This window comes from Artibeus jamaicensis, unplaced genomic scaffold (assembly GCF_021234435.1).
Source record: "Artibeus jamaicensis isolate MK-2021 breed Jamaican fruit bat unplaced genomic scaffold, CSHL_Jam_final contig_252, whole genome shotgun sequence".
Lineage (NCBI taxonomy): Eukaryota > Metazoa > Chordata > Mammalia > Chiroptera > Phyllostomidae > Artibeus > Artibeus jamaicensis.
In genome coordinates, this window is record NW_026521538.1 from 1,450,101 (window position 1) to 1,477,875 (window position 27,775).

At 37.7% G+C, this 27,775-nt stretch overlaps 1 protein-coding gene and 1 pseudogene across 9 annotated transcripts in view; both read left to right on the forward strand.

Annotated features, from left to right (window-relative positions):
* The window catches only part of LCOR (ligand dependent nuclear receptor corepressor), a 150,823-nt gene that overhangs the window by 34,334 nt on the left and 88,714 nt on the right, over positions 1-27,775 (forward strand). The window lies entirely within an intron of this gene.
* Positions 19,343-21,160, forward strand: LOC119044519 (forkhead box protein H1-like; annotated as a pseudogene).

Genomic DNA, 27,775 nt, shown 5'->3' on the forward strand with positions numbered 1-27,775 from the left:
CTAAAATGAAAAGCATTACAGGTAGTCCAGAAATATTTACTATTAAGCATATACAGGGTCTGGTAGAAGTAACATCTGCTTGAGTGTGACTGGTAAGGTAATGCTGTGGGCATAATCATTTGTAGTTTTAATTTGAACATTGTGCCTAAAGTGTCATATGGTGTACTTGAGTGTGATATTATTATGTTACAGAATTACATACTTGTGATTTTGTAATAAAAAGAGGGCTTTATTTGTGCCAGTCTCTGTATATCTCACATGCTATGAAGTTGATAGACACCTGGTACCTTTTAGTGATGTATGTCAGTATGCTGACATTTTAGGTCTTGCAAGAGGTTTGCAGGTTTCCCTCATTTTATAAAAGTTTTTTTCACTTTTGTATACTTCATTAAAGATTACAATTCTTGCCTATCTGTATCCAATCTTTAATCCACACTGCCAGTGTATATTTCTACAACATGCCATTATTCTGTACAAAATCCTTTAGTGGTTTCCCTTCATCTTCAGGATGAAATCTAGACTTTATCATGGCTTTCCAGGGTACGTTATGTTTATAATCTTATCTAATTTATCTTTGTTTCCCAATAATCAGCATAATAATAGCTAACATTTATATAAATACCTAATCTATATACCAAGGACTGGTCTGTACAGTCATAAGCTCCTTGTAATTCTGCAGATAGATCATGTACTCCCATACTCATACCTTGGCACATTCTATACTTTGTGACTAAATTTACTCTTTCCCCCCATCCTCCTTCTCCCCTTTTCTTCTGTGACTGGAGCACTCTATCAGTCTATTTATTAACACCCTACTTGTTCTGTGAGACTCCGTTCAGACATCATTTTTTAATGTGTTGTGTTTTTTTTTCTATCCTCACCTGAGGAGGATATGTTTAGAGGGGAAGGAAGAGGGAGAGGAACACTGTGAAAAAAACATTGATCATTTGCCTCCCTGCACAGGCCTTGACTGTGGACCGCATATGTCCCGACCTGGAATTGAACCAGAGACCTTTTGCTTTTCGGGACAATCAGTGCCCAGCCAACTGAGCCACACCAGTCAGGGCAAAAGATTGCAGCTTCTGTTAATGTATAACCTCTGCCATCTATTAAAATGAAGAATTAAAACTCAGGAAACAGGATTAACAGCCAATTCGAGAAATGGATAATAAGATGAATAGGCAATTCACAAAGAATTCAGAGATCTGAGATAAACACAAGTTGTTCAGTCTTAAATGTAGTCAAGGAATTGCAGATTTAAACTGCAAGTTAAAATCTTTTTGCCCATCATGTTGGCTAAGATGAAGTCAAATTGTCAAAATTCACAGGAGGCCATCTCAAAGGTGCTCCCACTGGCCTAAGATGGAAAATTTGAATATAAAAAAAGGAATGACTGCAGTGGATCTAAACCTCTGAAATAAAAAAATAAAAAAAAATCCAGGAATTCATAATACTTTAAAAAACCAAAATGATTATTGATCACCTTCAGAGTTTTCAAGCATGTCAATTCACTAGTCTGAAAATTGGTACTAGAAGAATGAAGCACTTGGTCTTCCTTTTTTTGCAAAAATGTATTTCAAGGTAACCAAATAGTTGAGAGTGGAAAGCCCTTTATTGAAGAATTGTGGTTAATAAAATAAGGAATTAAAGTATTAGAAAAGTCACCATTTTACACCCATAATTCAATGGATTATGGATGCAGGGAGATTGTTAGACTAAAATTATTAGGTGAAAGGTGGCAAATGACTGATAGGATCAAATTAATATCCTAAATTCACTTATTAATCTTAACATCACTGAAAGTAAACAGGCAGACACCATATCTCTTCATTTTGTGAAATAAGTAGGACATGGCATTATTGGGCTGTATTTTATCCTAAAAAAAAAACCCTGAATCTTAATCAAGAAAAGTAACAGAGTAGATAGATCATTTATATAGGCTATATTGTGGGGACTTTGGCTTTTTGGTGTAGGTGTGGGCATTGCAAGTGTGGAATATGTTTTTGATGATTTGTTTCCCCTGTAGTTTACTTAATTTTTTGAGGAAAGTTCAGCTGTATTTTTTTAGACAGTTAAACCTGCTTCTTTCTTTTTAAAATTAAGACTTTAGTTTTTTAGAGCAAGTTAAGGTTCACAGCAAAGTGGAGGGGAAGTAAGACTTTGACTTTTCTTAAGAGAAGGTTAGGAGTGTGGTAGGCTTTTGAGCAGGAGAATGATAGGATGATCTGGTTTAGTTTTAACAAACTAACTGGCTGCTATGTCAAGAATAGGCTGGGAGTAGGGAGAGACTCAAGTATTAGCAAAAACACCAAATTGGAAGCTATTGCATTAGTCTAGGTGAGAGGCGAAGGTTGTTTGTACTAGGTACTAGTAAGTAGAGGAAGGGGCAAGTGGTTAGGACTGTGAATATATTAGGTTGGTAGAAGACCATGTAGGATTGGTAGATCCAGCATAATTTTCTGATGGATGATGGGGGGAGAGTGAGAGAAAGGAGATGAGAACTCTAAAGTTTTTAGTTCAGGCAACTCAAAGTGCCAGGTTAGTTACATTTAACCAAGGTGGGAGAGATTATGGAGCCAATTTGGAGAAGACAAAGAATTCAGTTTTGAATATTTGCCGCACAGTAGTTAATCATTGTGTCTGTTGTACTGCTGAATGTTAAGAACCAAGGATATGAAACAGTTGCCATGAGAAGACTTTTCATTGTTTGTCTCACATTGTTCATTAATTGTATGAGTTCTCACTTCCATCAGCTTGATGTTGTTGCTTTGTCCTTTGTGTGTTTTTGTATTTCCATTTAAGATATGTGTACTTGTACTTAATTTATGCCACATACTCTTCTTTCTAATTTTTCAAATAGTAATTTATTAAATCATCATAAAAACTGTATGAGATAGGTATGTTATTATCATGCTTTACAGACAAGCTATTGAGAAATTAAGGAACTTGCCCAAAGTCACAAAGCTAGAAAAGGTAGAATTAGGACTCTTCCATACAGTTTGGTTCCAGAATCTGTGTTCTAATCTGCTATACAGTTGTGCTTCCCTTTTTATTATTCCCCATGGATTTATTGTAGTTATGAACAGAGAGGAAGGATTTAAGCAGAGGTCCAGAAGCTTGTTTGAAGGCATAGAATTTGTGGCTACTGGGTATTTCTATAGCTTTAAAAACTATGGTTATTTTCATAATGCAAAATAAAGTAAGTAAAATAAAATAAACTGTGAGGCTGTAGGTGCTGAAACAAAAGCCCTAGAAATTATATCTTGAGGTGCTCTAAACTTAGGCGAAGTTTTATGTGAGTGAGACCTTCTGGAATGTAATGGTTATCTAAGTTGGAAAATATGTATCCTGCATCTTTATGATTCTGTTTATATATCTGCCATGTTGCAATAAGTATTAGTTTGGAATTTGTGTACGATGATATTTGAGGTGCTCCATATATTCTATTTAATGTTGCTTCAGTTGCTTGACTATTAATGTTGAAAATCCTTAAGGACTTGGCTGGCCTTTTTGCATTCAGGTATTGGTTTTGCTCTATTTGGCTTAAACTGTCATTGCCCCAAAGGCAGTGTAGTCTTTTACTTCAGATTCCTCTTTAATAATCTCCATGACCTTTACAGCTGCCAATTTGAAATTATATACCTTTATAAAATGCTTTTACCATTTGTTTTTTCCTGAGGGTATATTTAGACTCTAGAAGGTGATTATGATGATGACTGGCTATCAGGCTTTGAGAAAATATATTTTAAGGCTCACTATTTTAGGTTATCGATATTCTTGATGAAGACCACATAAGTATAGAACAGCATTGTATGATTTATTTCTGGTTCTCTGTTGGCATTAGTGAGCCATCAACACAATTCTCAAAAAACATATAGCTCTTGGGCAGATAAATAAGATGCAACAACCCTAACTGGCGTGGCTCAGTAGGTTGGGTGATTCCTGGTCAGGGCACATGCCTGTGTTGCAGGTCCCTGTTTGAAGGATTTGCAAGAGGCAACAAATCAATGTCTTCTCCCTGTTTTTCTCCCTTTCTTCTCCTCTCTCTGAAAATAAGTAAAATCATTTTTCTTAAAAAGATAAAGCAGTTATATATATATCAGGGGCAGAGACTGTATATGGCCTGCAACACCTGAAATATTTACCATCTCATCTTTATGGAAAAGGATTGTCTAACTCTCTTAAGAGGAGAATACCCAAATTTGAATCCCAGCTTTTCTTTTTTTTTTTTTGGTAGCTATTTGAGCTCAGTATCTGACTCTGTAAATGGGGCATAGTAATAGTACTTATCTTAGAACTGTTGTAAAGATTACATATGATAATGTCTAGTTTTAGAATAGAGCTTAATGAATGTTATAGTAGATTTAATATGTAAATTAATGATAATGGTTTTTATGTATAATGCTTATTAATATGATATAGAGCTAATATTGGTTCTGCTCTTCTGTTATTATGTGAAGCAGTGGTATTTCCATTGAGAATACTGGTTAGCGTTTGTAGTACCATGATATTTTTTAGGTTCTTATAGAGGGGCACTGTGTCTTAAAAACCATGCAGTCTGTTACTCATTAAATGTTACTGAATTCTGGTTTTTGGTAAATCATTTCTCAAGGTAGTCTCTTTCTTTGGATAGCACTAATTTATTTTCATTTGGTGTGCTGACTTCTGTCTTCCTATAGAGCTTTCTCTTACTTAGTTTTGATGCCCCAGAGAAGCATTTCTCAAACTTTTGGTCTTTGATAACTCTTTGAAGAGCTACTGTAATATTTTTAAAGTATGTTTTATTGGTTACGCTATTACAGATGCCCCATTCTTTTTTCTCCCCTTTCTCCCCCTCCACCTAGTACCCCCATTTCCTCCAGCATTCCCTGCCTTCATGTCTGTGGATCATACATACAAGATCTTTACTTCTCTATTTCCTATACTGTTCTTAACCTCCCCCTGTCTCTTTTGTACCTACCAGTTATGCTTCTTATTCTCTGTAGCTTTTCCCCCATTCTTTTCTTCCCCCTCCCCACTGAAACCCTTCATATGGTCTCCATTTCTCTGTTTCTGTTCCTGTTCCAGTTGTTTGCTTAGATTGTTTTTGTTTTTTAATATATTTTATTGATTATGCTATTACACTCGTTCATTTTTTCTCCCCTGTATTCCCCCCTGCCCTGCCACCCCCTTCCCATGAGCATTCCCCCAACTTAGTTCATGTCCATGGATTGTATGTATAAGTTCTTAGGCTTCTCCATTTCCCATACTATTCTTAACCTCCCCCTTCCTATTTTGTACCTATCATTTATGCTTATTTCCTATACTTTTTCCCCTATTCTCCTCTCCCCCCTCACATACACATAACTGTCCATGTGATCTCCATTTCTGGGATTTTGTTCCTGTTCTAGTTGTTTACTTAGTTTTTGTTTTGTTTCTTTTTAGGTTCAGCTGTTGATAATGTGAGTTGTCATTTTACTGTTCATATTTTTATCATATTCTTTTTCTTATATGAGTCCCTTTAACATTTCATATAATAAAGAGCTTGGTGATGATGAACTCCTTTAATTTTACCTTACCTGAGAAGCACATTATCTGCCCTGCCATTCCAAATAATAGCTTTGCTGGATGGAGTAATCTTGGATGTAGGTCCTTGCCTTTCATGACTTTGAATACTTCTTCTTAGCCCCTTCTTGCCTATAAGGTTTCTTTGAGAAATCAGCTGACAGTCTTATGGGAACACCTTTGTAGGTAACTGTCTCCTTTTCTCTTACTGCTTGTAAGATTCTCTCCTTTAATCTCCAGTAATATAATTATGATATGCCTTGGTGTGTGCTTCCTTGGGTCCAAGTTCTTTGGGGTTCTCTGAGCTTCCTGGATTTTCTGGAAGCCTATTAACTTTGCCAGATTGGGGAAGTTCTCTTTCATTATTTTTTCAAATAAATTTTCAATTTCTTGCTCTTTAGCTTCTGCTTCTGGCACCCCTATGATTCGGATGTTGGAACATTTAAAGTTACCCCAGAAGTTCCTAAGCCTCTCCTCATTTTTTAAAATTTTAATTCTTGTTTCTTCATTGTGTTCTGCTTGAATGTTTATTTCTTCCTTCTGACCCAGATCATTGATTTGAGTCCTGGTTTCCTTCCTGTCACTGTTGGTACCCTATACATTTCTTTGATTTCACTTTGCATAGCCTTCACTTCATCCTTTATTTTGTGGCCATACTCAACCATTTCTGTGAGCATCTTGATTGCCAGTGTTTTGAACTCTGCATCTGATAGGTTGACTATCTCCTCATCACTGAATTCTTTCTCTACAGTTTCAATCTTGGATTTGGGCCATATTTCTTTGTCTCAGTGTACCTATTACATTGTAAGGGGCGGAGCCTTATATTTTTGCCAGGGTGGGGCAACCTACTTCGTGTCATTACGGTGCTGTATGTAGGGCAAGGGTCAGAGAGGGAACAATGGCACCTGCTTGGATCTCGACAAGCTTTCAAGAGACTGGCAGTTGTTCCCACTGTCACAACTGCCACAGGTTTTTACAGCTAGTGGTTCTGAGGCTTTATTTTGCCAGTGCTGGAACCCTGGCTTGTGCAGTCTGTTTCACTCCCTAGTTGTTCCTCTCAGTTTATCTGTATGCAAATGGGAGACCACTCAGTCCACCAGCCCCCACGTCTGCTCCACCCTAACTGCCCATGTCCGTCCCCCCAACCAGTCTGGGTGAATGTTTCTTTAATCCTTGGTTGTCGGACTTCCATACAGTTCATTTTTCTGTTGGTTCTGGTTGCTTTTTTATTTTAAATTGGTTGTTTCCTTCTTTTGGTTGTGTGAGGAGGCAAAGCATATCTACCTGACTCCATCTTGGCTGGAACTCTCTCTCAAGATCTACTGTATTAATAATTTATTTGAAAATAGCAATAATCAACCTATTATAGATTTTTTTACTTTTTAATTAAGTTGACATTCAGCATAATTAGTTTTTGTTGAGTAGTGTAGTGGTTAGACTTTTATATAATTTACAAAGTGATACCCCCGATAAGTCTCATACTCAGTTGGCACCATAGATAGTTATTACAATATTATTGATAGTATTTTCTGTTTCTGTATTTTATATCTCTGAGATGATTTTATAACTGCCAATTTGTACTTCTTAGTCCCTTCCTCTTGTTCACCCAGCCTCCCAAACCCCCTCTCAGCTGGCAACCATTAGTTTGTTCTCTAACCTACTCATATAAAGCAACATTGTAATGAAAATCATTGTTTTCCAAAGCAGAAATTTTAAGTGATAAAGTAACATTGTTTTTATGTTTTACAGATTTCTTTAATGTTTGGGTTAATAGAAGATAACTGGATTATTGCATCCCTTTTTCATTTAGCTGTTACATAATGTTATTTTGGTTGAAGAACATGAAGGAGATTCAGCCTCATACATAAATGCTGTTGAAAAAAGAGAAATATTTTAATAGATTTTCAAATAATTGTGAATATCTTGGGGGAGTATAACACCAAAAGTTGGGAAGAAGTGTTCCTTTTCTTAATTAGTAAACTTTAATAAATAAACTTTATTTTAATTTTTTTAGAGCAGTTTTAGGTTCACAGCAAAATTGAGCAAAAAAGAATTGAGCCCTGGCCAGTGTGGGTCAGTTGGTTGGAGTGTTATCCTGTAACTGAAGGGTTGCAGGTTTGATTCCTGTTCAGGGTACATACATAGGTTGTAGGTCTGATTTCTGTTCCAGGCAAGTATGGGAGGTAACCAACCAATGTTTCTCTCTCTCTCTCTCTCTAAAAGCAATGAAAAAGAAATGTCCTCAAGTGAGGATAAAAAATAAAATTGAGCAGAAAGAGGAGAGAATTCCCATATATGCAAAATCTCCCCACTCTGCATCTGGAAATACAGTAGTATGTTATTATCTATGAACCTACACTGACCCATTATTATTACCCTGAAATCTATAGTTTATATTAAGGTTTACTCTTAGTATTTTACATTCTATAGGTTTTGACCCATGTATCCATCATTGTAATATCATACAAAACAGTTTCACTGCCCCCCTAAGTTTTCCTCCCCATCTGTTCATCCCTCCTGACTCCCACCTTCCTTTTTTTAAATTCTCACCTAAGGATATGTTTACTGATTTTAGAGAAGAAGGGAGACAGAGAGAGAAACATTGATGTAAGAGAAACATTGATCAGTTGCCTCTTCTGCATGCCCTGATTGGGGGTCAAACCTTGAACCCTTTGGTGTACGGGAGGACATTCTAATTAATTAAGCCACCTGGCCAGAGCTTGTTTCCCCTTTTGATCCCCGGCAAACACTGATATCTTTACTGTCTCCATAGTTTTGTCTTTTTCTGGATGTGATACAGTTGAAATCATATAGTATGTATTCTTTTCAGATGGGCTTGTTTCACTTAGCAATACACATTTATGTTTTTTCCATATCTTTCATGACTTTATAGCCCATTTATTTTTAGCACTGCATAATAATCTGTTGTCTGGATATTCCACAGTTTAGTTGCTTCCAAGTTTTAATAGTTAACAATAAAGCTGCTATAGACATATGTGTGCAGGTTTTTGTGTGGACATACATTTTCAGTTCATTTAAGTAAATACTAAGGAGTGCAGTTGCTGAATTTGCATTGTAAAAGTATGTTTAGTTTTGTAAGAAACTGCCAGACCGTGTTCCAAAGTTAGCTGTACCATTTTGCATTCGTGTCAACAGTGAATGAAAATTTTCCTGTTGTTCCATGGCCTCGTCAGCATTTGGTGTTCTGGGTATTTTGAATTTCAGCCATCCTACTAGGTGTGTAGTGGCATTTTATTTTAATTTACAATTGACATAAAATGTTGAATGTGTTTTCATGTGCTTGGTTGCCATCTGTTTTTATTTTTTGGTGAGATGTGGGTTTAAGCCTTGCCCATTTTTTAATTGGGTTGTTCATTTTCTTATTATTGAGTTTTAAGAGTTCCTTGTGTATTTTGAATAACATTCTTTTATCAGATGTTAAGATGTTAATATTTACAAAAGATAAGTCTTTCGCAAATATTTCCTTTCAGTCTGTATTTGTTCTTTGATTCTCTTGAGTGGTAGCTTCTTAAAAATAAATTGGCTGCCTTGGCTGGTGTGGCCTAGCGGATTGAGCGCTGTCCTGTGAAACAAAGGGTCGCTGGTTCCATTCTCAGTCTAGGGCATATGCCTGGGTTGTGGGCCAAGGTCCCCAGTAGGGGATGTGCAGGAGGCAACCACACATGGATGTTTCGCTCACTCTCTCTTTCTCCCCCACTTCCTCTATGTCTAAACACAAGTAAGTAAAATGTTTTAAAAATAAATTGCTATGTGTAATCTTTATATTATTTTGTTACTTAATTCCTACCCAAGTACATGGGTATTGATTTTTTTTAGAGAGATGGGGGGAGAAGGTGGGAGAAACATTGGAACATCAAAACACCGATCAGTTGTCGAACCGTTGAAACATCCATTGGTTGCTTCTTGGCACAAGATGACCTGGGATTGAACCTGCAACTTTTGGTGCACAGGGCAATGCTCAACCAACTGAGTCACCTGGCCAGGTCACTATGTATAATCTTTTTAACAGTGGTATACACAGCTCACATATGAAATAGTGTAATACATATACTATGATTTTAATATATATAACACTTATATTTTAAATAGACTATATTCTTAAATTCGTAATAATTTACCTCATTTTTTTCTTCTTTAATTTATTCAGTTTAATCTTTATTGTATTTTTATGTGCTGTATAGTTTAAAAATTAAGTTTAAAGTATGTTTAATGAATGAATATGAACTATGTCCCTGCCACTGCCAGAGGCACTTTGGCATACACCCTAATACCCAAAATTCTACTCCTAATTCTCCACGAATGTTCGTGGTTTCTAGTGTCCATAGGTTGGTCAAATATGGCATACCCATATAGTCTAAACCAGAAGAGGGCACTCTAGAGAGCAGGTAAAAGAACTCACTGATTTGGAGCAACATAGATAGATCTCATAAACACAGTATTCTTAAAATAAATAATTTTTTGGCTATAATACGCACCCTTTCTCCCCCCCATTTGGAAGGAATAATGGTTGTTAATGCTGCTGTTGAATTCTGTTTACATTTACATTAGTAAAATATTATGTTATTTATGTTATTAAATATTTTACCACATTTTTTGCTTCAAAATTTTTTCCTATTTTCTTCTAAAACCTAGGTGTATCTTACGGTCCGAAAAATGCAGTAAATTACTTTTTAATTACATGTTACTGATGATGCTATTACAGTTGTCCTGATTTTTCTGCCTTTGCCCTCCTCTACCCAGTACCCTCCACTCCCTCAGGCAGTCCCCCCCATCATTGTTCATGTTCATAAGTCATGCCTATAATTTCTTTGGCTGATCCATTTCTGTAACTACCTATTTGTACTTCTTAATGCCCTCCCCCCTCCCATCTGACAACCATTCAGTAACTAAGTTCTTTTCTCTTGTTGCTTTTAAGTCACTTTACAGTATACTATTTTTGTTCTTAAAATACAGTTAAACAAAATAATATATTTCCTATAGTCATAAGTATGAAAATAAAAGTGTTTTTCATGATCTGAGGGGTGCCCACCAAAATTCGTCATCTCTGAAGTAACTAATTTTAATATTAAAATTAATTTATTAATTAAGCAAAAGACAACTGAAAGCATGTTTGAAGAGTCCCATTTACTAGGTTCTCAATTTTCACATCCTAATCTTCAGTCTTAAGAAACTGAATTCTATATTTGTGAATTCCTTCCTGGCTACAGGGGCCAGAGGAAACCCTGAACTTGAACCTCAGCATCACAAAAAAGGCAGAAGAAGAAAGAATCACTGAGTTTCCAGTAATACTAGGAGTGTGTTTATTGTGTAACTATCTTTTGACTACATTTAGGACAGGAAGTTCACCGTTAAAATAAATGGAATAAAAATAAGATTATAGCCAAAATAGTAAGAATCTTCAAAAATGAAAATTCAGTGGTTTTTAATGTTTTTGTTTTATTTTGGAGATCCTGTAAAAAAGGATTTCCAAATAATAAAAGACTAGCCAGAGAAAGAAAATGACCTAAGTAACTTCTGCGTTGCATTAAATCCTTGTTTTCTCTTCCAAGGTGGCCCTTAGCTCTGCCCAAAGAAAACTCGATAAAAACGACAGTGCATCATCATTTCTAGCAGCATGTCTTCTGTTAGAACTACAGCACGACATCCAGCCCCACACTCCTGCCAACTACAAAGCTTCCACAGACATCCATTTTGGAAAAAAATGAGAGCCTTGTGGGGGGCAGTGGGGACGGGACATTAGCAATATGTAATCTGGAGGTTTCACTTTTCAATGAAATCAAATAATTTCTGACTTTCCTATAAGAATACTTAGAAGATCCACAATTAAGTTTTTAGAATTAATTTTCCTCTTTTGTGTTTAGAATAAATAGGATTAAAGGCAGATTTTAAATTTCACACTGCAATGCTTACTAGCTGTCATTACAGGAAGATGATGAGTGTCCTCAGCTTGCTCTGTAGAACAGACTAAAGTGGACAGCTCACTTTTAATTATAAAATACTTGTACAATTATAATTAACATTATTTTAAGTTCTTAGAGCTTTAATTCCTGTGTTTATTGTCCGCTCATTCTTGCTTTTGATAAATTGTTTTCTTCAAGTTCTGTGATTTTTAAAAAAATGGTGGATAGACTCATGGCTTTGACATGGCTTGTTTGTTTGTTTGTTTGTTTTCTATAGGAATGTTATGTGAGTGAATCATGAGAACTTCTCTCTAGAGAAGGATTGCCTTTGCTTCTGCCAGGCACCCCTCACCCCTACTGTAACTTGGAAAACTAATTTTTTAGTCAAGAGATTCCTAGATAATTCCAATAGTGTGGTGGATCTCAAAGTGTGGCCCCATGTGAAAACTATTTTCATAATAAAACTAAGATGCTATTTGCCATTTCACTCTTCACTCTCCGTAGTGGAGTTTTCACTCTGATAATTAATGGAAAACTTCTATGTTCTTGGGTTTTAAATTTTCTTATTTTAATTTTAAATACAGCAAACATCAGTAGGTATAACTACATAAACAAAAGAGCTCTTAGTAATTTTTAAAGTAAAAACCATCCTGGGATTAAAATGTCTGAAAACTGCTGCGGTAGTATATATCTGGATTCCAGATTTATGCAGGGCACAAGCAAGGGATTCACTTTCTCCAGGGAGACTCCCTTACTCTGTACCTAGGAGAAAAAAACTTGCTTTGCTAATCAGTGGGTGGGTTTTCCCCAGTCAGTCTTTCTGCACTTGAGGTGCAATGTCTCTGGGCAGTAGTTCTCAAACAGTAGTAAGCATAAGAATCACCTGGAAAGCTTGTTAAAATTAAGATCCGTGGGCCCCATTTCCAGAGATTTCGATTCAGTAGGTCTGGGTTGAGATTCAGGAATTTAAATTTGTAAGGTAGAGATTGCCGGGTGCTCAAATGGCATTGCTCTAGTGTCCTAACTTTTATTCATGAGTCTTATTTTCAACCTCTTTAAGGCCTCTCTTCTTTTATCTATGCATGAGTTTTTAAACCCAAGTTCCTAGGTTACCTCTTCTAATCATCATTCATTCTGTGTGTCAGCACACCCTCAGCTGTCTTCCAGATTCTCATTTCTAGCACTTGAGGCCTTATTTACTAACCTTTTCTGCTTAGCTATGCACTGAGGGTTGGGGAAGATATGTACCACTTACCAGTTTTATTCATTATATAGATAAAACATCCGTATATTTCATTTAGCATTTTATAGTAACAAGACTTTTAAGTTATTTTTACGTTTCCCTAAATAGTTTGGTCTCATCTGTAAACCATCCTATCACTGAGCAACTAGAAGTTTCCAGTAAATCTTTATAGGCATTTGGGGGAAACTTCCTTAAATACTATATTATTGTAGTTTGGTTACTTAATCTAAGGAACTGAAATGCTTTATTTGTTTAGAATATCACTTTTTATTTGAATACTTGTATAGTTACATGAACTCGCAAAATTAGACTGAATGTGTTTTGAACTTAGCAGACAGTAAGTCTCCTTTTTAAAATGACATTCTTTTTTTTTAAATTTTTTTATTGATTATGCTGTTACAGTTGTTCTATTCCCCCTTTCATTCCCCTCCACCCTACCCCCCCCATCCCCACCATTACCCCCCCTTTAGTTTATGATCATGTGTCTCAAGTCCTTTAGATTCTATATTTCCCATGCTATTCTTTCCCCCCATCTATATTCTATCTACTGTCTATGCTACTTATTTTCTGTACCTTCTCCCCCCTTCTCCTCATCCCACTGCCCTGTTGCTAACCCTCCTTGAGATCTTCATTTCTATGTTTCCACTCCTGATCTAGCTGTCCCTTTAGTTTGCTTTCATTTTAGGTGTGGTTGTTAATAACTGTGAGTTTGTTGTCCTTTTACTGTTCATGTTTCTTTAACTTCTTTTTCTTAGATAAGTCCCTTTAACATTTCATATAATAAGAGCTTGGTGATGAACTCCTTGAATGTGATCTTATCTGAGAAGCACCTTATCTGTCCTTCCATTCTAAATGAAAGTTTTGCTGGATAGAGCAATCTTGGTTGTAGATCTTTGGATTTCATGACTTGGAATACCTCTTTCCAGCCCCTTCTTGCCTGTAAGGTCTCTTTTGAGAAATCAGCTGACAGTCTGATGGGGACTCCTTTGTAGGTGACTGTCCCCTTAGCTCTTGCTGCTTCTAGGATTCTCTCCTTCATTTTAATTTTGGCTAATGTAATGATGATGTGCCTTGGTGTGTTCCTTCTTGGGTCCAACTTCTTTGGGACTCTCTGAGCTTCCTGGATTTCCTGGAAGTCTATTTCCTTTGCCAGATTGGGGAAATTCTCCTTTATTATTTGTTCAAATAAGTTTTCCACTGGTGGCTGTGCCTTTCCCCCTTCTGGTACCCCTATAATTCGGATGTTGGAGAGTTTAAAGATGTCCTGGAGGTTCCTAAGACTCTCCTCATTTCTTTGAATTCTTGCTTCTTGACTCTTTTCTGTTTGGCCATTATTTGCTTTCTTCTGGTCCACTCCATTGATTTGAGTCCCAGTTTCCTTTTCATTGCTGTTGGTGTCCTGTGCAATTCCATTCATTTCAATTAGTTTCACCTTCATATGTTTATCTAATTTGTCGGTATAATCAACCAGTTCTGTGAGGATCCTGATGACCAGTGTTTTAAACTGTGCGTCTGAGAGTTTTGCTATTTCTTCATCGCTTAGATCTATGGGCTCTGGGGCTTTGAGATCTTCTTGCAACATTTTTGGTCTGTTCTGGCCCTTTAAGTGTGAGCAGTGGTGCCTTGGACTCCCAGGTCACTGGGTTGTGACGCTATATGTGGGGGCGTGGTCAGAGCTGGGAAATGGCGACCCCCTCTGCTGTTTCTCACAGCTGGGTGAGGATTAGCGCCTTAGGTGGTTCACCTGGGCCGGGCCACTCAGAGTCGCTGGGTTATGACGCTGTATGTGGAGGTGGGGTCAGAGCAGGGAAATGGTGGCGCCCTCCATTGCCGCTTGCCGTGAGGACCCGCCCGGCCTGGTCCAACCTCCCACTCCCTCGCCTGTCCGCCCGCGCACAAATGCGCGACCACAGTCAACACGCAGCACCGCTCCCCCGCGGTCACTCGCCTGGTGGCTCGCTCCGTTGCTCACTAGGTCCAACCCTGCGCCTGGATTCCACGCATATGGATTCCGCGCGCCTGAGTCTGTCCGACCGAGTTTTCCTGTGCAACCCCGCTTCACCAGCCTCTGGTTTCGCCCCTTACCAGTCAGGCTGAAGAATTTGTTGTTAACGGACCTCCAAAAAGTTCAATTTTCGGTGTTCTGGCTGTGTTTTCTGTTGCTAATATTTAGTTGTCTCTAAACTTGGTTGTGTGAGAAGGCACGGCACATCCACCTATGCCTCCATCTTGGCGGAAGTCTCTAAAATGACATTCTTAATAGCTTGTTGACTTGCCATTTTTTTAACTCCTAGCATTAGAGTGTTTCTTAAATGTTTCTTTTTAGATTGAATTTATTGGGGCGACAACTAACAAAATTATGTAGTTTTCAGGTATATAATATACATCATCTGTATATTATATGGTATGTTCACTACCCCAAGTCATGTCTCCTTCTATTGCCGTGCATGCACCCTTTCCCTCTTCTACTTCTCCACACCTCCCTTTTCCTCTGGTAATCACCATACGGTGATAGAGGGAATATGAGGGAATAGTCTGTACATGAGGTTTTTCATCCAGCCCCCATTCAACCTCCCTCCCCTCTTGACAGCCGTCAGTCTGTTCTCTGTATCTATAAGTATTTTGTTAGTTTATTTTGCTCATTAGATTCCACACATAAGTGAGATCATGTGGTATTTGTCTTTCACTGGCATAATACTCTCCAGGTCCATTCATGCTGTTGCAAAGAATAAGATTTCCTTCTTTTTTAAAGCCAAGTAGCATTCCATTGTGTAAATGTACCACAGCTTTTTAAATCCATTCATCTACTAATGGGCACTTGGGCTGCTTCCATATCTTGGTTATTGTAAATAACGTTGCACTGAACATAAAGGTGCATATATTCTTTTGAATTAGTGTTTCAGATTCTCAGGATTTATTCCCAGAAGGGAAATTGCTGGGTCAAAAGGCAGTTCCATTTTTAATTTTTTGAGGTATCTCCATCCTGCTTTCCACAGTGGCTGCACCAGTCTGCATTCCCACCAACAGTGCACGAGGGTTCCCTTTTCTCCACATCCTCACAAACACTTGTTTGTTGATTTGACTAAATGTTTCTTTTTTAAAAAATATATATTTCATTGATTATGCTATTACAGTTTTCCCAATTTTTTCCCCTTTGCCACCTCCACCCTGTATCCCTCTTTCCTCCAGCAATCCCCTGCTTAGTTCATATCCATGGACTGTATAAGTTTCGTGCATATACTTTTTTTGGTTTCTTCATTTCCTGTTATCTTGACATCCCCCTGTCTGTTTTGTATCTACCAATTACGCTTCTTAATTCCTGCACCTTTTCTCTCATTCTTCTCTTTCCCCCTCCCAGCTGATAACCCTCCAGATAATCTCCGTATTTATGATCCCATTCCCATTGTGCTTGTTTGCTTAGTTTGTCTTTTTATATTCAGTTGTTGATAGTTGTGAATTTGTTGTCCTTTTAATATTCATAGTTTTGATCTTTTTCTTAAACAAGTTCTTTTAACATTTTATGTAATAATGGCTTGGTGATGAGGAACTCCTTTAGGCTTTACCTTGTCTGGGAACTACTGTATCTGCCCTTCCATTCTAAATGATAGCTTTGCATGATAGAGTAATCTATGTTGTAGGTCCTTGCTTTTAGTCATTTTGAATACTTATTGCCAGTCCCTTCTAGCCTGCAGTTTCTTTTGAGAAACCAGCTGATAGTCTTAGGGGAACTCCTTCATAGGTAACTCTCTGCTTTTCTATTACTGCTTTTAAGATCTTCTCTTTATCTTTAACCTTTGGCATTTTAATTATGATATGTCCTGATGTGTTCTTCTTTGGGTCCAACTGTAGGGGTCTGTCTGTTCTCCCTGAATTTGCATGTCTATTTCCTTCTCCAGACTAGGGAAGTTTTCTTTCATTTTTTCAAATAAGTTTGCAATTGCTTGACCTTCTCCTTCTGGCACCCCTATCATTCAGGTATTGGTACCTTTAAAGTTGTCCCAAAAGTTCCTAAGCCTCTCTTCATTTTCTTGAACTCTTGTTTCTTCATTCTCTTCTGGTTGAATGTTTCTTTCTTTCTTTTGTTTCAAATCATTGGTTTGATTCTTGACTTCATTCTCTCCACTGTTGGTTCCCTGTAGATTTTTCTTTATTTCACTTAGTATAATCTTCATTTCTTCCCTTACGTTTTTTTCTATATCAGGCATTTCTGTGAGCATCCTGATCATCAGTGTTTTGAGCTCTGCATCTAATAGGTTGGTTATCTCCATTTTGTTTAGTTCTTCTGGGGTTTTGTTCTATTCTTTCATTTGGGCCGTATTTCTTTGTCTCCTCAATTTGGCCACCTCCCTGTATTTATTGCTGTGAATTAGATAGACCTGCTTTGACTCCCTGTAAAAGGCACCCATCTGGATGAATGTGGCTTCTTTAAATCCTTGGTTGTCAGACTTCCATACAGCTCAATTTTTTTGTTGGTTTTGATTGTTAATTTGTTTTGAAAAATAACTGTAATTCTCTCTTTGATTGTGCAGGGAGGCAAAACATGTCTACCTGGTCCTCCATTTTGACCAGAAGTCGACAAAATATTTCTTAAGAGGGATTTTAATCACAAATTTGGGATGGTTATGTCCTACTTAAAGTTGTAATGTGGAGTATTTTAAAATTTATTTACATTTTTTCAAAAGGAATAACTTATTCTAATATTTCTTGATATGATATGTTTCCATTAGTGATTTTAAAGACTTTGTCACATATCATTGCAGTCCTTTATATTTGCTGTTTTTTAATAACACAGAGTTTCAAGAATCAATTCATTTGTATATAGTAGAGATACTGTGTAGTGTATAATTCTCTTCCCAAAGGCATCCAACAGTTGGGTGTTCTTTTAGCTGTAATAACACACTTTTTAGTAATTGTAGAGTTAGAAAAAATTATGCAATGACATCTGGTACTTACTGATTACTTTGGGCCAATCATATAATTTTTTTTCCTTAAATGTATTAACTGGTGATTATTCACTTGAAAGTGCTAGTGACTGTTTTGCACAACCTTAAGATATTTAACTGGACTGTTTATCTAGTCTGTGCCATCTTCAGACTCTCCACTCTACATCTCTTTCTGAGCACTTGTAATAATTGGACTAACTGGTGAAGTATCCTACTGCGTACACTTCCCCAGTCAAAAGGACCCATTTGTTTCCTATCTTTAAACCAGTACTGTAGCCATACAACCTTATATTCTTTTCCTCAGCAAACTGAGAACTTCAAAATGCAACAGTATTCTGAAAATATACAGTAACTACTCCAACTGTAATAGATCAAGAAAACTGACAAAATGGAGTGACTGGATCATTTCAGTTCACAGTGTGGTCCACAGACCCTACTGGTGGGTCCTGAAACCCTTTCAGGGACCTGCAAGGTCAAAACTATTTTCATGATGATATTAGGATGTTATTTACCCTTTGCACTGTGTTGACATTTGTACTTATGTTGCAAGAAAGCCGTGGCTCAAACTGCCAGTGCAAAAGCAGCTGGTGCACAAATCAAAGCAGTGGCACCAAGCCACTGGAATACTCATAATGTCTGTCACTACCACACACAGTAAAAAACGCCAGCTTCACCTAAGAATGCCCTTGATTAGGCAGTAAGAAATACCATTTTTACTAAACCCTGACCATTGAGAACACATCTTTATATTCGGTGATGAAGTGGAAAGTGCTCATTAAGCACTTATGTGAATGAGTTGTGAGTTAAACTAGATGCTTTTTTCCATGGAACACCATTTTACGTGGAAAAATGTTTGGCCAACTATGGTTATTCAGATTTTAGTATTTGACAAACATTTTCTAAAAAACAATTGAGTGTGCCACATCAAGGGGGAAAATAACAGTATTTGTTGTCAATGATAACATTCCAGCTTTCAAGAAAAATTAGTATATTGGAAAATATATCTACCACTGTGAGCGTGACAACTTCCCTTTGCCTTCTGATGAGACTGGTGGTGATATTAATGAGCATGATTTTTTTGGTGGGATATTATACAATGAAAAATGCCAGTATTTTGAAGATTCCTATAACTTGGGAAACTTTCCAAATCACCAGTATCTGGTGTTACAAATCAAGCATTGGTCAAGGATCCCTTCCAAGTGCTAAATAGACCACTGGATTTTTTTTGTAGCAAATATTTTACTTTTAAATTGACAGAAAAATTGACCATTTTGTATACGGTTCTATGAATTTTACTACATGTATAAATTTGTGTTCCTGCCACTACAGTCAACACACAGAATTGTTCATCATCTCTAACAACTCCTTGTGCTCTCCTTTGTAATCATCCCTCTTCAAGGCAGCCTCTGATCTTTTCATCATCAGTAAAGTTTTGTCTTTTTGAGAATGTAAATGGAATGGTATAGAATGTAACCATCTGAGACTGACTTCATTCATTCAGCATAATGCCTTTAAGAGTCATCTAAGCTGCATCTGTCAATATTTATTTTAAAAACAATTAAAGATACTGTGCCCCATTGCCCTGAGCCCCTTGCCTGGCCAGGTCCCTGGGGCAGAGTCGCTCTCCCAGCCCCCAAAGAGGAGGAAAAGAGATACCTGCAGCATGACAAGCCTCCTACACCTACTAGGCCATGATCACTCTGGTGATCCAGGTAGCACATTCCCACATGCTGAAGCTGGCCCAGATCATCAGTCAGGTCCATGCTGTGTTCTGCTTCTTCAGGGATGACTACAAGGGCTGGAAGGACTCTATCTGCCATAACCTCTCCTCCAACCAATGCTTCTGCAAAGTGCTAAAGGATCCTGTGAAGCCCAAGGCCAAGAGCTGTCAATGTGAGCCTAATCCTTACTGAGGCGCTGCAGCTGCAGAACACAGCCTTGTGCCAGCGCTGGCAGAGCAGGGGCATATAGAGCTGAGTGGTTGAGGTGGGGGATGGGGCACGGCATTTGCCAAAGACCTGGGCCCATGCTGCTTCATGGCTGAACCTACCAACCACCCAATCTCTGCCCAGCTGTTGCCCAGGGAGGGCTTCAGCATAAAGTCTCTGCTGGGGAACCCCAGGGAGCAGCCCAAGTTGGGCAGGCTCCATTCCAAGTGAGGAGGAAGAGGAGGTGCCCACACCATCCCTGCCCTCTGAGAGGCCTCTGTGGCCCCTTTGTCCCCTCTGGGGCCATGAAAGTAGAAGGGGAGACTTTCCAGGGGGAAACAAGCAGGTCCTCACCCCTCTCCCCTGAGCCTAGAACCTGGCCCCTCCACTGACTGCATAGTAGTACCTCTGACCCTGGGGGGCTGTCAGGTGGGGTTACAGGGCTTCACTTTGGGGGCAGTTACCCCCTTCCTACTTGCCAATCTACACACCCAAGGTAGTAACGCCCTTGGCTCCACTACCACCAACCTCCTGCCCTCAGTGCCCACCCTCAACCAGCTCAGCCTACTGGGGTGTGGCCCCTATAACCCAGGGCCCCCCTGGCATGCTCTGGGATCTAGATACCTTCTTCCAGAGGCTACCATCCAATAAGAACATCTATGATAAATAGGTTAGCCACCCCCAGGAACTAGCTACCCCTACCCCAGGCTGGATACTCTCTCAGTGCAGCCTGTGAGGCTCTAGGACTGGGCTGCTTTCCTCTCCCAGCCACACCCTTCTGCTGCCATTGACTTGTTGAAGAGAACCAAGGCCAAGAGGACCAAGAAGAGTGGCCACAGTGGCCTTGAAACACCAGGCACCAGACATGCTGAGAGTCCACAATGTTTATTGGACTACCCACAAAGGATTATGTCTACTCGGGCACCACCCTGACCCTGATGGCCAGTCAGCCCTCTCCTATCCCCAGAAGCAAGACTGGGAGGAGTAGAGCTGCTTGGAGTAGTCTTTCCTGTCCCCTTCCTCTATCCATCTATCTGTCCATCCATCCCTCTATCCATCACCATCTGTCACCTCTCCTCTCCTGGCTCCAGGATTGGGGGAGGGGGAACTTAATGGCAGCTCTAGCCTGAAGTCCTGTCCTCCCTCAACTGTCCAGGAAGGGAGGTAGCACATTTTTTAGGAAAGGGTATAGGGAACAGGGGCCCTATGTGGGTGTGGTGGTGTAGTGGGGAAGGTAACAGTAAAGGAATGGACACATTTAAAAAAAATATTTAAAGTAAAATTTACAATTTTATCCATTTTGAAGTATAATTTAGTAGCTTTTAGAACATTTAAAATGTACAATCATCATTACTATCAAGTTTCATGGCACTTCATTATTATACCAAAATGGGTACAGGATACCGTGTACCCATTACAGGCATACCTCGGAGATACTGCATCTTTGGTTCCAGACTGCAGCAATAAAGTGAAAGTGAACCACGCAAGTTTTTGATTTCCCAATGCATATAAAAGTTAAGCTTACTCTATACTATAATCTGTTAAGTGCACAGTAGCATTATGTCTTTTTTTAAAAAGCAGTGTACATACCTTTCTTAAACATACTTTATTCGTAAAAAATGCTAATCATCATCTGAGCCTGTTGGAAATGACTTGCTTGATGCAGGGCTGCAGAAAACCTTCAATTTGTAAAAAAAACTGCAGTAGTAATACCCAACTGCTGCATTCTGGGAATCTCACTTTATTGTGCTTTGCTTTGTTCTATAAAGTACAATAAAGTAAGATATGTCTGGGCATAGATACTCCCTACTTCCCTTCTCCCATCCACTGATATATTTTCTGTTTCCATGGATTTATCTGTTCTGTGGGTTTTATATAAACAGTCATACAATGTGTGGCCTTTTGTATCTGGCTCCTTTCATTTAGCATGTAGTATTTTTTAGATGCATCTATGTTGTAGTACATACCAGTATTTCATTCCTGTATGAGTCAGCTCAGGCTGCTAGATGGCTTAAATAACAGGTATTTATTTCTTCTCTCACAGTTCTGGAGGCTGAAGGCCCCAGATAAAAGTTCAGCATGGTTGGTTTCTTGATAAGTACTCCTTTCCTTGCTTATAGATGTCCACTTTTTCACTATGTCTTCATACAGCTTTTCTTCTGTGATTGGGTGGGAGAGATCTTTCTAATATCTCTTCTTATAAGGACACCAATTCTGTTGGATCAGCCACCCCACTCTGCCTGTTATGACCTCATTTATCTTTAATTAAAATAGAGTTACTTTGGGGTTAAGCCTTCAACCTATTATAAATGAGGGCACAAACATTCAATCCATAACGGATCCTTTCCATGGCTGAATATTTTTTATTTGTATGCTATACCCCATTCTGTTTATCCACTCATCAGTTAATGGACATTTGGGTATTTCTACTTTTGGCTGTTATGAATAATGCCTCTATGAACATTCATGTACAAATTTTTGTTTGAACACCTGTTTTCATTTCTTTTAAGTATATACTTAGTGGAAATGCTGGGTCACATGGTAATTGTGTGTTTAACTTTTTGAGGAACCACTCACACCATCTGCACCATTTTGCATTTCCATCAGCCATGTGTGAGGTTCCAATTTCTCCAAATTCTCAGCAACACTTGTTATTTTCTTTTGTAGCCATCCCAGTGAATATGAAGAGGGATCTCATGGTTTTCATTTGCATTTCCCTTGTGCCTGTGATGCTGAGCATCTTTTCATGTGCTTGTTGGCCCTTTGAAGAAATCAAAATTAGGGGTTTTTTTTTCTTTTATTTTTTAACTTATTGATGAAAGAGAGAATCGATCCTTATATGTGCCTTGTATGTGACTGGGGATTGAACCCACAACCTTGACATATCAAGATAACACTCTAACCAACTAAGCTACCCAGTCAGGGTAAGAAATTGAATTTCTTTACCCATTTTAAAATGGGTTGTTGTTATTGAGTTTGTAAGTGTTTTGTATATTCTGAATACTAGAGTCTGATCAGGTACATGATTTGCAAAAATTTTTTATGTGTTTTTTTTACTTAATAATTTGATTTATTATGTTTTTTAAATTCTTAAGTTTAATATGTTTTAATTTTTTGTTACTTATGCTTTTAGTGTCTATTTAAGAATCCATTACTACATCCAAAGTCACAAAGATTTACTCGTATGTTTTCTCCTGAGATTTTTATAGTTAGGTCTTTGATGCACTTTGAGTTAATTTTTATGTATGGATGATGTAAGAGCCCAATTTGATTCTTTTGCTTATGGTTAGCCACAGGCAAAAGTGTTAAAAGCATCATTTGTTAAAAAGATAAATCTTTTTCCACTGAACAGTCTTGACATCCTTATGGAAAATCAGTAGGTTTACTTTCGGACTCTCAGTTATGTTCTGTTGGTCATTTTGTCTGTCCTTGTGCTAGCACATTATTTTGATTACTTGGCTCTGCAATAATTTTTGGAATTGGGATGGGTAAATTTTCCAACACTGTTCTTTTTGTTCATCTTTCTTCAAAATAAGACTTTGAGCCCTGGCTGGTATAGCTCAGTGGATTGAGTGCGGGCCTGTGAACCAGAGTATCAAGGTTCGATTCCCAGTTGGGGCACATGCCTGGGTTGCAGGCCGGTTCCCAGCAGGGGACACCCGAGAGGCAACCATACATTGATGTTTCTTTCCCTCTCTCCTTACCTTCCCCTCTAAAGATAAATAAATAAAATCTTAAAAAAAAAAAAAAGACTTTGAGCTTTCATTTCATATGAATTTTAGGATCCGTCTATCAGTTTTTGCAAAAAAGATAATTAGAATTTTTAAAGTTGACTTTAGAAAGAGAGGAAAGGTGTGAGAGAGAGAGAGAAACATAAATTTGTTGTTCCACTTTATTTATGCATTCATTGGTTGATTCCTGTATGTGCCCTGAGTAGGTATTGGACCCACAACCTTGGCATATTGGGATGATGCTCCAACCAACTGAGCTACCAGCCATGTTGGAATTTTGATAGGGATTGCATTGAATCCATAGACCAATTTGAGGAACATTGCCCTCTGACCAATATTAAGTCTTCTAATCTAGGAGTGTGAGATATCTTTCCATCACTTAGTTAGGTCTTCATTAATTTCTCTTTTTTCCCCCCAAACTATAAGAGAGGGTTTATTTAGAAAGTCACAGAAGTAGAAGTGAGCTGTAGAAGAAATGGGTTCAGGAAACAAGTTAACAGAGGCAAAAGAAAGGGCCCTTGGAGCTTAGGAGAAAGAACAGTAAAGGTAAGGCTCCTCGGGAGATGAGGGAAAGGCCTAGGGGTGCTCCAGGTGAGAGGGAGAGCACCCATTTCTTAAAACACTGTTCTGCAGTTTTTAATATGTGTGTCTTTCACCACTCCTTGTTTAAATTTACTCCTAAGTATTTTATTCTTTTTGCTGCTACTGTAAGTGGAATTGTTTCCCATTTCAAATTGTCTAGTTGTTAATGTATAGAAATACAACTGATATTTGTATTTTTTTTATTCTGTAGTCTCACTGCACTGTTCTATTTTACTAGGTTTCGTAGTTCTTCTGTGGGTTCTCTAGGATTTTTTATATATAAGATTGACATTTGAAAAAGAGATGGAATTACTTCTTCCTTTTCAATTTGGATGACTTTTATTTTTCTGTTACCTAATTGCCCTGGCTTGACTTCCAGCCTCATCTTTTTCCTCTTCCATTCAGCCTCTTTGTCTTTTGCCATTCAGTATGTTGTGAATTTTTCATAGATGCCCTTTATCAGGTTGTAAAAACTCCTTTCTATTTCTACATGTTGAGTTGTTTTTATTGTGAAAAGGTGTTGGAATTTGGCAAATGCTTTTTCTGTCCATTGAGATTATCATGTATTTTCTATCTTCATTCTGTGAATATGATGATTATTAATTCTTTTCAGTTGATTGAGTTTTGTATGTTGGACTACCCTTGCATATCTATATTCATAAGGGATATTGGTCTGTAGTTTTCATTACATTATTGTTGGAGAAGATAGTATTATTTCTATTTAAATTTATTGAAACAAAAAGACTACAATACAGATTTAAAAAATACTGAGACTTTCTTTGTGAGCTGACATATGGTATACCCTGGAGAATGTTTCATGTGTATTTGATAAGAATGTATATTCTGCACTTGCTGAGTAGAATATTCTGTGTGTGCTTGTTAAGTCTAATTAATTTATAATATGTTCAAATCATCTATTTCCCTTTTATATTTTACATAGTTGAATTTCATCCATTATTGAAAGTGGGGTGTTGAAGTCTACAACAGTAATTGCTGAATATTTCTCTCTTCAATTATGTCATTTTTTGCTTCATATATTTTGAGAGTCTGTTGTTGGTACATATATACTTTTAATTGTTAAATCTTAAAAATTGACTCTTTTATCATGTAATGTTCCTTTGTTTATTGTAACAAGTTTTATGTTAACACCTCTTTCATTTAATATTAGTATATCCACTCCATTTCTCTTTCAGTTGCTGTTTTTATGGACTAGCTTTTTCTTTTCACTTTCAGCCTCTTTGTGTCCTTGGATCTTTTTTCACTTTCAGCCTCTTTGTGTCCTTGGATCTGAAGTAAGTAAGTCTGTTGTAGACAGGATATAGTTGGTGATGCCTTTTTTAATCCATACTCCTCATCTCTGCCTCTGAATTGGAAACTTTAATCCATTTATACTTAATATAATTACTGATAAGAAAGGATCTTTGCCATTTTGTTAAAATATTCCTCCTTACTCTGTCCCTCCCCACCCCAGCCCCCCCAGCAATTCTGAGTTATAAGTCAGAGTTTATCAGGGTTTGGTTGCTTTCCCCTCGCTCTGCTATATTCTGTGACCATAACTACTTCTGCTTATCCTTATCTCACATTTATCATCATCATTATTATTTATATCCTTCATGTCCCCTGCCATCAAGTTCTAGGATAGGGACTTTCATCTGTGTTGTTCAGAGCTGCATCCCTAGTGCCTGGCTCATAGTAGCCACTCAGTAAATACCTATGGTTTACCAAGATAAAGAGTCTCAGAAATAATAGAAATTCTTTTTACTTCATTAATCTAAAAAAAAGGCAAAAGAAATTGCTGGTCTCTCACATTGAATGCATGTTCAATGTCTTTGAGAAAATATATAATGACAAAAGGCCATTATGAATTCAGTAGTGCTTTTAAAAGAAATATATATTTTGTTCACAGCAAAATGTGTTCAGCAGAATAGTGACTATATAGGCAAGCACATTTTTATTTAATTTACAAACAGTTCTCATATGGATTTCTTGACTTTGTAATGACTGAGTTCCTCTAAGGAATTGTGGCCCATGGATTGTGAACTGTTGTAACTGATTCATTCTTAATTAACTTGAGATTTGCATTTAAATCGTTTGGGGTTTTTTGTTTTTTTGGTTTTTTTGGCATAATTACTCCACCACAGACAGTTTGATGTAACCAGAAAAAAAATAAACCAAAACTGCCCTGGGATTTTCAAAGAACTAAAGTTATCTGACCTAGCTACTTACTGTGTTTATGATTTTGGTTATTTAATGTCTTAGAACCTCATGTTATGTATACAGATATAACTATATGAAATATTTTGGTAATGTTCCAGCTACTCAATACATATTTCTTTTTTCTCCTTAATGTAGTAATACCACTGTTTTTTAGGATTTCATCTTTCTTCATTTATTTCTGCCTTTGCTGTAGTTACAGCTTTGCACATGCACCCAAAAGTGTCCACTCATCTATCAGGTATAAATTGCCCATTTGTTTTATTTACTTTATTTGTATTTTTTGGGGTCTTCAACATGCCAGACACAGAAAATGGAATCATGATATTTCAGACCACTCAGATAAATAATAAAGATCTAGGAATAAAGAAAGTTGTGTTTGCATTCATCCAACATTATTAACTGCAGTTTAAGGAACAGACTGATACTAAGGAAAAAATGAATAGGCTTAGTTTCTTTGTTCAAAATTAGTGGTATAAAATGCCAAAAAAATTGTAGTTTTTAAGCAGTGCGACTTTAGCATTGACAACAATGTTCCTGACTTTGCCTGTGGCTTGTGGGATGAGAGAAGGGATCCCTTAGAACATCTCTAAAAGATGAGATGTCCCAACCTTTTTGGCACCATGGACCAGTTTTGAGGAGTTTTTCCACAGACCAGGGAATGGGGGGTAGTTTCAAAGTGATTCAAGTACATTACATTTATTACGCACTTTATTTTTATTATTGTTACATTGTAATATATAATGACATAATTATGCAACTCACTGTAACACAGAATCAGTGAGATCCCTGAGCTTGTTTTCCTGCAACTAGATGGTCCTATCTTGGGATGATGGGAGATGGTGACCCCCGAAGTGTGTTTCTTATGTCCAGTCTATTCTCGTTTTGGTTCCTGTCACTACAGAAAACCCTACTTCACAAAAATAGGATGCTGGAAATGGAAGCAGGTTATTCTGCCTTGACTTTAATCCAGAATGTAAGGAGATGAAGCTTCACTTGCTTGCCCACCGCTCACCTCCTGCTGTGCAGCCCAGTTTATAATGGGCCACTGACCAATACTGGTCTGTGGCCCCAACAGTTGGGGACCCCTCCCTTAGAATGAAGTAGGTTGGGAGTTTCAGGAGAACATTCTAGGCAGAGGTCATGCTGTGCTTAAAAGGCATGGAAGCATTGTCATGTATGTAATGAGAACATAGTTTATGTCACAGAAAATGGTGGTGAGGAAAGGTAGTTTGGGACTAGGCTGACGTGTAATGATCTTGCATGTCATCCAGGATTTGAAGTCTTCAGTATTGTCAGTGGAAAGCCAGCAAAGGTTTTAAAACCAAGAAAAGATTAAAGGAGTTCGGCAGCAGTGTGAAGGATGGATTCTGGCGAGGATGATAGTATAGGGGGATGTTGAAATAGTAAGATGACTGAAATAAAAGGTAAGAGATAATTAGCTTTAAAACCAGATCTGGTTTTAAAGCTAGGATCTGTCTCACTGTAGTTTTACTGGTATATTGCTTACCATTATTTGTTTTATATAAGTAGTAGTTTCTCCTTTTGAGAAGTCTTTGTTCTAAAGCATTTTTTAACTTATTTATTTATTTTTAGAGGGGAAGGCAGAGAGAAAGAAGAGAGGGAGAGAAACATCTGTGTGTAGTTGCCTGTAGCTCAGCCCCCACCA